The sequence below is a fragment of the Melopsittacus undulatus genome, chromosome 5, assembly GCF_012275295.1.
Source record: "Melopsittacus undulatus isolate bMelUnd1 chromosome 5, bMelUnd1.mat.Z, whole genome shotgun sequence".
NCBI lineage: Eukaryota > Metazoa > Chordata > Aves > Psittaciformes > Psittaculidae > Melopsittacus > Melopsittacus undulatus.
Window position 1 is genome coordinate 49,899,714 of NC_047531.1, and position 7,962 is coordinate 49,907,675.

Sequence of the window (7,962 nt, forward strand, 5' to 3'; positions counted from 1 at the left end):
CTGATCTACACTGAAATGACCGGCAGGATAAGTGAAAGCCATGATCCTGTAAACCACCAACAAACTCACACACAAACATCTGGTGTCATTGCCAGCTCCAACTTGGGTGTTCCTCACTCTACATGTAAGTATGTGAGCTGTTATACCAAACATGGCAATCTATCTGATCCATATTCTCACTTATGGCAAATACTGACATTTGATTGAAAGGTTTGAAAAAGGCACTAAACCAACCATTACTGGTTTTGGTGGGGTTGTTCAACTTGGAGAAGAGAAAGCTCAGGGGAGACCTCATAGCAGCCTTCCAGTGCCTAAAGGGGCCTACAAGAAATCTGGAGAGGAACTTTTTACATGGGCAGGTAGTGACAGAACAAGAGTGAATGGATTTAAACTGAGAGAGGGTAGATTTACATTAGATACTAGGAAGAAATTCTTTACTGTGAGGTTGGTGAAATGCCAAAACAGGTCTGCCCAGAGGAGTTGGAAAGGACCTTAAAGCACATCCAGTTCCAAACCCTGCCATGGGCACACCTCCACTAGACCAGGTTGCTCAAAGCCCCATCTAACCTGGCATTCAACACTGGCAAGGATTGGGCAGCCACAGCTTCTTGGGGCAGCCCGTGCCAGTGTCTCACCTCCTATCCTACTAATGCTCTCAGTACAGGACCCCAACCACAGCAACTCTCGGTACACTGCCACAGAAGTAATAATGAGCAACAGTGGAGGAAAGACAGAAAGGGAAGAAAGAAAATGGGATAAGAACCTTGAGTCTTAAGGTTTAAGAGGTGTTGCCTCCTGTCGTGGTTTAAAACCAAGCCGCACAGAGCTCGTGCATTTGCTCCTCCCCTTGCTCCCCCAACTCCCGGAGAGTTAGGAAGGAGAATCCAAAGAATGTAGCCCCCACGGGTTGAGATAAGAACAGTTTAATAACTAAGGTATAACACAAATCACTACTGCTACCACTAATAATAATCATAGAATCACAGAATCATAGAATAGTTAGGATTGGAAAGGACCTCAAGATCATACAACATCTCACCAGCCACCGACCCATAACTCACCCCACCCTGCCCAACTGAGCACCGACCGATACCTCCACCAACCCCCGGAGTCCCAGCCCTTCCAGGTAACTCCCAGTTACATCCTGGGTATGACGTGCTATGGTATGGAATACCTCTTTGGCTAGCCTGGGTCAGGTGTCCTGTCTCTCCTTCCTCCCCTCTGTCCCTGGCAGATCATGAGGCTCAGAAAAGGCTTTGAGCAAACCAAACACCCAAGCAGTAACTCAAAACATACTTGCTATCAGCAACCGTTCTCAGCCCGAAAGTCAAAACACAGCACTGCACCAGCTACCGAGAAGGAGAAAAAATGACTGCTACTGCTGAACCCAGGACACCTCCCAGTCCTCAGCATTTTTGCAGAGGACTTCAATTCCAGTTTCTGTTGCTATATTAATCTTCCACTTTGCAGTAGCATCTCTGGTATCAGCTGGTGTTTCTAATATCAAACAAAACCCAAAATAACTGAAGACTGTAAGTGGAAAAAGTCTCTGAACTTACTGTGGGAATGATCACAGTGATTTTTGAAGTTACATCTTCAACACAGATATCTATAATAGCAAAACTTATTATGATAATTAAGATTAATAATTGTTATGGCCATTCAGAAACTGTTAGAGCTTCAGAAATAAAGTCATTGAAATAATCTGTTGAACAAGCTTAGGGAAGGAACTCTGTTCCACCAAACCCCATCTCAGCATTTTCATTACATGCAGACTACCAGCTGGCAATGCAGCCAGTCTGAGAAAAAACAAGTTTAAAAAACAAAGCACCTTGGAGTCCTGTTCCTTGTTCATAATGTTTCATTTTGCTTATTGTATTGCAATTACGTTCTAAACACATTTCCTTTCATTTAGAAAAGTATCTTAGACTGCTGTAGCAAAGATTCCCTGAAGCAATGGAAAAAATTAAGTCCTACGTTTGAGATGCTTCCTAAGTTTGAAAACCAGTGCATCCAAACCCCAGAATTACCCGGTCATGTAAAAGCACAGTCTTTCAATGCAGAACAGAACCTTAGTGCTGCATCTTCTCCTGAATCTCGGGTTCTGATCAACTTCAAGGGCCTATAAAACTTTCCTTTGTCTGATTTACTCCTATTATCTCACCAGATCACCCTTTCTCCAGTTATACATACTCCTTTATTTATTTTCTCCACAGAGGTCTTTTGTCTGCTCTCACACTATTCCCCAGATTAATTATTTTCTCTGGGCAGATCCCCAAAGTACCTGCCCTCTTTTAATTTAAATTTTGCCCAGAAATTACACCTTTTATGAGGCTTATGAAAAGCCAAGTACATCCATTCATCTTATGATTTATTCTAAGTTGTCTGAACCACATGAGGTCCAGAGCTGGACCACTGAAAAGTAAGCAGAATATGATCACAAGAAGAATGGAAAACGTAAGGAACAGGGTGGGGAAAAAACAGTGTATTCCAGTAATAAATAATGTGATCTCCTGATGCTTTCTCTGTATGTTACATACTTCTTTCTCAATCGGTGGCTCCATTTCCCTATTTAGACTCTTTGGGAGAGAGACTCTCTTCCTCTGTGTTTAGAAAATGCTTAGCATTCCAATTTCTGCTGCTGTTCTCCTCATAAATAATCATTATGCCTCCCTTCCCTGGTAGCAAGGACACACACAGAAGGGCAGTCATCAGGGTCATATCGTTGAAGGACATGCTGGATCCTCCAGTATCTTCCTGGTACAGATGCTAACTGGAACCCCTGTTGGGGTTAGAGACAAGTCTGCATACTGAAGTTACAAGGAGACTGAAAGCCTGTTTCAGTTGTATACCAAAGCACTGATTTAAATATGCTTTGGATTTGTTTGTCTGTTTTGCCTGCTGGTTCCATCTACATGAAAATTTAGTGCAGATCTTCAAAACTGCTGTGTTAAGAAAGAGGACAGCAAAGGCTGTCTCATTAGAAATACCTGCAAAGTCTTGGAAGCCTGTCATATTCTGTCCTGTTTTTAAGACTGGACTATTCTAAGGCACAGACTGCTACCAGCATCAGGATTAGGAGACCAGCTGTGCTAAATTCAGTGAATGTGTAAAAAGTCTATAAAATACCTGAATTACTAGTAAGAATAGTAATTAAATTAAGATATTCATTGATAATGCTCTTAATAAGATAAAATGTAAGGTGTTCTACTCTGTCTTGAAATATTGATAAAGATATTTAATAGCAAACGTATTTGGTGTGTGGTTGATGCTGAAGAACCCTGTAAGAGCTGCAATAACCCAAGCGGTATGTCAATGAGACCAGTCCCTCTGTTGTTTCTGAGATAACTGATTCCCAGCTCCCTGTGTCTATTATTAGGAGTGATCATTAAAGTAGTGTTAGATTTTCTTTTCCCACAAAGATTTCTATACATTCTTTCTTTGTATAAACTGGGAGGAAGGCTGTCTCAGCAAATGAAGAGCCCACAGTGACACCTTCTTATAAAGTACAGAATTCTTGGTGCTGAATGCAGAATCTCCTAAATATTAGCATTATTAAAGCTGACACAGTCCTTGCATTTTCAGACTATAATGACATTGAAATACCTCCAGTCATTTTTGCACACTTAGATTCATCTTGCCTTACATCAGCCACCTAAAAGCTCTTTCATAAACTTTTGATCTAATCTGTTTCTGTAGCCAACAGAGAAAGACAGGCATGTTCAGATGATCACCCATCTTTCCAAAAACAGGCACTTCTGAAGAGCGAGCCTATCCTTACCCCTTAGTTTGGACATGTTCAATTGGGAATCCGAGCTCTCATGTTTAAGTTGACAGAAGAAATATACATCTCTGCTTATACTGCAAATGTGATGGTGACAGCCAGTACCTTAGTGATAGCTAAGGGGCACAGTTAAGATCCACCCAGTTTCAGTGATGCCATTGAAAAAATGGTAACCTACACAGGCCTTTGAATCACTGCAGTTTGGAATTCCATATTATCACTTCTGCAGGAAGGAAACTACAAATACTGACAAGTGCCAAAACTTCTGGAAACCTGTCATACTTCCAGAAAAGTCCTGAATTCCTCCAGTCACATCATGCAAAACTAAGGGATCAAATCTATTGCCATTGTGCTATTCAACCACAGAGACACAATGTGACAGCATAGCCTTTACGAGAATAAATTTTCATGATACAAAGCAAACTTAGTTCCGTAGTCTTCCAGAGCCCCTGCTCTGTAACTCCAGTACATCAATGCTGACAGCCTCAGGCATAATCAGAATTCTCTGTAATCAGAACTGAACAGGCAATAGTCCACATTTCCTCACTCCCATCTTCATCTGACCTGCCTTCTGCTCTCCCTCTGCAGTACCCAAAACAGAGCTGTAATGGAACCCAGCTTCCCCACCCATGGGACATGTAGGGTTTCACTGCATTGCCATTAAGCAGCTGCTTGTCCTCCTGCACAGAATTAAGTAAGACGTCTTTCACCATACTTACACTACTGAGAAATCACAGTCCCACATGGAGCCAATGACCGGAGAAAATCCAAAACATAACCATATGAATACCCATGATAACAAATGAATCCATGTGAATAACACTTGCAAATATGTCATAATTGTAGCTACAAATTTAAGATAAAATTTTAGCAAAGCTACTTAAGTTTTTCATTTTAAACATCGTATTACTTAATAGAAGGTTTGAAAAGCTAAATGATTTAATCCTTTTCTATTTAAAGTGAGCATTGATTTTGTTCTCCTGTGTTTCAAAAAGAGCCAAACCCAGTGGAAATATTTTTATCCAGGAGGCTGTAATGGCACAATTACAAATCAAGCCTCATGTCAGATTGCATCTCAAAACTGTGGCATTGCTTTGTTGAAAATAAAGCAGAGAAGATAGTTATAGTTTCACCTCCAATTGTTGCTGTATTATTCATGGACAAGTTAGACGCTTCTGCCAAAATCCCTTCTAATCCTTCAAATGGTTCTGTCTGGACCATCATCTTGCATGTGTACTTTGAAGTTCTTTGTTGTTCTTGTGGAATGTTTATACTTGATATTTTAGACATGTTTTAACATATAAATTACCTGATTATAAGTCAGTTCTGCTCCAGGTATATTTCAAAGGGATTACTGCTGGCCACATTTAACCCCACCTGGCCAAGATTAACTAGGATGTCAAAACCTCGAGTAGTATCTTTGGATATACTTGCTTGATTAACTGTTCCACTTGTAAAAACAGTAAGTTGATTTTTCTTTTATCTAAAGGAACAAAGCTTAGGCATTCATGTACTGTCTATTCATCTTAGTTCCCCCCACTACCTTTTGAAATGTTGGCCAATTTTAGTCAAATTTACTTGGAGGAATCTGCCTCAACACATTCCATTTCTGTATGTCTTGTAAAAGAAAAGCAGTTGAACAGTGGCAAGGAAAAAGCTCAAAAATGAGGTCAGCTCTTATTAGAGATGGCACACAGCAGCTCAGTCTCATGAAGTCTTCAGGAAATGGCTTCATATGTCATTTGTTATATGTGGAACCCTTTTACCTCTCCTGTTCTCCTAGCATCTAAGCCATTCACAGTTCAGCTCAAAGTAAGGAAGAAATACAGCTACTGATTCAGCAGATGGGGAATTGAGGCACAATATGATTCAAATGTAGACTTCCAAAGATATTTATGCACCTCTTAATTGAAATGTGATGGCCTGGATCTACAGTAATGTGCCCAAGGTCATACAAGAAGCATGCAGTGGAGCTGGGAGTTGAATCCAAGGTTGGACGTTGCTCTTTGGACCATATTTCCCAAAAGAGATGTAGTAATTTCAGAATCACACTCTGCCCAGCCTCTGATTTGGCTAGACACCAACGTGCTGTGAATAAACACATCCTTTGGTCCTCATAGTGTGGATGTCAAAGCTGGCTAATACTGTAGCTCTGCTTCTCAGGTGTACTGTCACAGTACAGAACCTATACATGACTCTTTCAGAGATGTGGGACCACGCAGCATGAAGGCCACCCCAGCATCTAGTTCCTTCCAAGTGTAGTAGAAGTATTACTGTTAATGGGGCAATACTGTCTATAAGCAAGGTACACTGGAGTAACTGAAGAATTTTTCAACACAACTAAAAGCTACCAATCCTTGGAAAAATAAAAATGTCCAGAACTTCAATTAATTTCATCTGATCCCATCCTACTGTGACTTCCTTAATTACCTGTAGATAAGTTCTGTATTTCCACATCCAATTAGCATTGCCTTCTTAGTAGCAGCCTCCAATTATCTTTAGGGTTGTCTAATACAAGTAAGAATAATCTAATCTACCAAAAAACAACCAAACAGAAAGAGATACCAACTGTTAGAAAGATCACTGTGAAGAATGAAAATAAATTCCTGAAACACCATGGAGTTCATAGGTTGACAAGAGACCCATTTCCAGTCTGTTACACTCAGAATTTCACAGTAATGAGAACTCTGGAGAATGTTAGATGAACTCCCCACTACAACCAGTGCTATTTCTACAAAAACTGTAATTTCTTATTTCAGACACATACTTTTCCAAATGAGAGAGTCCAGACAACAAATAAGGCACATTTTGGAGCAGGCTGATATATCTGTTCTGGTTTAAAGCAGCATACTTGCTCACCTTTGACAGCTTTCTTAGCTAACACCTCCTAAGCAGAACAGAAAATATCTGAAGATTTTGATTTCCTTACTGAAAATTTCAGAGACAAAATGACAAACTCACCAAAGAGATCACAACCTCATGAAACTTTCTCTTGCATCTTACTGCAGTTAACTTCACTTGCTCTTGAACATTCTTCCCCTCTTTTTGTATACATAGAATTTAAGTTGATCTAAAAGGGGAGGTTGACTGGGTACAGAATGTAAGGAACACACTGCATACTGGAGAAATTATATGTGAACATGGGGAATATAATACCTAAATGATATTATGAGGAATTTGAGACTGTAACTGATAAGCAGCTAGATAACAAAGCAACAAGCATTAAACTAGATGATTTATCATAGTTCACACAAGACACCCCTGATATTGTCAAGAGGGGAGATGCAGATTAGACATGTTGAAATACACCTTTTCAGATATATGGTATGAATGAAGCACACGGCAGTGCTGCAAATATATGGAGGCTGAGAAGGTACTTGGAATATGGAAAAAATAATACAGCAATTAAAGACTGCATGATAAATGTCTGACAGAAAAAGTCACCAGTGGAGGAACACAAGATAAAATGGATGTAAAAGGGAATGCTGTCTTGGATTCCCTGGCTTCAGTTGGCTAACAAGTTTAACCAGTGAGTGCTGTTCTGTCACCAGTTAACACTTGTTCCCACTATGCTATCCTCAAAAAAAACAAGTAAAATAAGTGGACAAAGAGTTTTTCCATCAATACAACACTGATAAAGGCTAACAAAAATGCTGTGAGAGAAACAAACAGTATTTTTGCTATGAGTTTGAAAAACATGCAGAAGAAAGATTTGAGAGCCATGCTTTCTAGAAGATTCAAAATATCGACTAGCTGCTCAAAAAAAGGACAGTGTCTGCTCTTGTGCCCTGAAGAACCTGCACACTGGTCAGAATTCATCTTTCTATTCACTTGTGAAATTCTAGGCTAACATGAGAGAATCCATCCAAAGACCTTAAAACTGCACAGCAAGACGAAGAGCGGATTGTCATGGTATTATATTTAGTGAACAGAAGCAATAAAATAAAGGGAAAAATGCGTTCCCTAAGGCCCCAAAGTTAGCAAATATTCTTGCATTATTTTACATCTTCTGGGCATTTTTTAAAAAAAAACAAACCCAAATCTAATTACTGCTCACAGTACCCAGGAGGCAGAATCAGGCTGTATGTAGTATTTGCAGTAAAAACCTGAGGCCATGCAAAATTTGTCTCATTTGATGTCTCAGTTTAAACTCAGAACAATCCAAATACACTGACATT